The following is a 2,753-nucleotide window of genomic DNA, read 5'->3' on the forward strand; positions in this document are numbered from 1 at the left end:
GTTTAGGAATGACCAGGATTTCTAGGAATAGTCTGGAGGTATTTGGGTGTTTTTCCAAGAGAAAAGTTGTCCAGAAGGTTGGTGGGAATTGTGTCAGTTGGGTTTAGGAATGACCAGGATTTCTAGGAATAGTTTGAGGAGATTTTGGTGCTTTTTCCAAGAGACAAGATGTCCAGAAGGTGGGTGGGAATTGTATAATTTGGGTTTAGGAATGACCAGGATTTCTAGGAACAGTTTGAGGAGATTTTGGTGCTTTTTCCAAGAGACAAGATGTCCAGAAGGTGGGTGGGAATTGTATAATTCCATACATAGCAATACTTCTGTAGGTTCTAACCAATTCCTTGTCTTTTCCTGCCTTTTCCTGGATTTTTCCATGCAGAGTTTCCGATTTGGTCCCGAGATTGCTTATGTTGGAGCAACAATCCTGGATGTTTGCAAAGGGATCCGGAATAAGACGTTGGTGGGTGGGAACCAAAAGGGTGAGTTGTGCTCTCTCAGCTCAGGGCCATTTAATAAAATTGATTTTATTAAATGATAATTAATTTTATTCACTAATAACAACATAAATAATAAATATGAATGTCAGTGGTAATAAATAAAATTAATAAAAATCGATTATAAAATGTAAATTCAGGTTTGCTCTTTAAGTTCAACGTTTAAAAAGGTAATTGAATTTATAAAATTCAATTTATAAAATTCAATTGATCTATTAATTAATAATTAATTTATGAAATTCAATTAGGAGTAAATATTTGTAATAAATAATGTATAATAAAGTTACTAATAATTCATAATGGATTACGTTAAATTGGTTAAATTTCATTTCAAAGTGAAATTTGAAATGACATTTGAGTTTAGCATAGTTGATAATTAATATATAATTATTATTCATAAAATATTATATCATAATAGTATGTAAATAGTTGTTGATAATTAATAATTTAATTAATAAAATAAACTAATTATGTTAATAATATTCATAGTTGAATTAATAGATTTTATTTTATGAATAAATTTTATTTAAATATTATTTTATTTAAATATTATTTTATTTAAATGCTATTTTTTAAATTCTATTTTTTAAATTCTATTTTATTTAAATTCTATTTTATTTAAATTCTTATTTACAGGGTTTTTATTTAAATTTTTTTTAAAATCTATTTTGCTTAAATTTTATTTTGTTTAAATTCTGTTTTCTTTTCATTTTATTTTATCCACATTTTATTTTATTTTAATTTTATTTAATTTTAATTTTAATTTTTTAAATTTTATTTTCTTTAAATTATTTTTTCTTTACATTCTATTTTATTTACATTTTATTTTATCCGCATTTTATTTTATTTAAATGTTATTTTTATTTTAATTTTTTAAATTTTATTTTCTTTAAATGCTATTTTTATTAAATTCTATTTTCTTTTAATTCTATTTTCTTTAAATTCTATTTTATCTCATTTTATTTTATTTAAATTTTATTTTATTTTTATTTTAATTTTTTAAATTTTATTTTCTTTAAATTCTGTTTCCCTTGAATTCTGTTTCCCTTAAATTCTTTTTTATTCACATTTTATTTTATTTAAATTTTATTTTATTTAAATTTTATTTTCTAAATGAACTTTAGGATTTAGCATGAAAAATTGATTAAATTTATCAAACTAATAAATCAGTAACCTAATTAAATTTATATTAAATATATTAATTAATACAGAAATGTAATCCCTTTCATCTACAAAAACATGTTAAATATGTTAAAAAATCTGTAAATTAATTAAATTTATGAAATTGAGGATAAATACGATCCATAAAGGAGAAATAACTAAACAAATAACTCTGACCCGTGGAGTCCCTCGGATGCGGATCCTGATTCCCGGGATCCCTGGGAATGTGTCCGTGCAGGCGCCGTCCGGGGCTCCCTGGAAGGGAAGATCACGGTCCTTTCCCGCAGCAATTCCAGCGTTTTCGACGACGCCGTCAAACTCACCGGGAGAGACAGACCCATCCCCATCCACGTCATCGGGGTAGGTGGCGAATTCCCGCCTTTGGAGTCGATATTCCTGCAAAAAGCGGGAATCTGGCGCGGCCGGGAAGTGATTTGGGGCCGTTTTATCCTCAAATCCAAGCGGGCCAAATCCCATTTTTAGGCTGATTTATTCCGGTTTTATCCGGCTTAGGTGGGAACGACCAAGGCCAATTCCCGCCTTTGGAGTCGATATTCCATCAAAAATCGGGAATCTGGCGCGGCCGGGAAGTGATTTGGGGCCGTTTTATCCTCAAATCCGAGCGGGCCAAATCCCGTTTTTAGGCTGATTTATCCCGTTTTTATCCGGCTTAGGTGGGAATGCCCAAGGCCAATTCCCGCCTTTGGAGTTGATATTCCGTCGATATTCCATCAAAAATCGGGAATCTGGCGCGGCCAGGAAGTGATTTGGGGCCGTTTTATCCTCAAATCCGGGCGGGCCAAATCCCGTTTTTAGGCTGATTTATCCCGGTTTTATCCGGTTTAGGTGGGATGGGAATTGTATAATTCGAGTTTAGGAATGACCAGGATTTCTAGGAAGAGATTTGAGGGAATTTGGGTACTTTTCCAAGAGAAAAGTTATCCAGGAGGTTTGATGGGAATTGTATCATTTGGGTTTAGGAATGACCAGGATTTCTAGGAATAGTTTTGAGGGAATTTGGGTACTTTTCCAAGAGAAAAGTTATCCAGGAGGTTTGATGGGAATTGTATCATTTGGGTTTAGGAATGACCAGGATTT

At 31.2% G+C, this 2,753-nt stretch overlaps 1 long non-coding RNA gene across 1 annotated transcript; it reads left to right on the forward strand.

Moving 5' to 3' along the window:
• The first annotated feature begins 6 nt into the window (after positions 1-6).
• Positions 7-2,753, forward strand: LOC108509931. Its single transcript, XR_001878718.1, has 3 exons — positions 7-233; positions 2,605-2,659; positions 2,708-2,753. It is a non-coding gene; the product is annotated as an uncharacterized LOC108509931 (long non-coding RNA).

Source organism: Lepidothrix coronata, unplaced genomic scaffold (assembly GCF_001604755.1).
Source record: "Lepidothrix coronata isolate B3197 unplaced genomic scaffold, Lepidothrix_coronata-1.0 Scaffold435, whole genome shotgun sequence".
NCBI classification, from domain to species: Eukaryota; Metazoa; Chordata; class Aves; order Passeriformes; family Pipridae; genus Lepidothrix; species Lepidothrix coronata.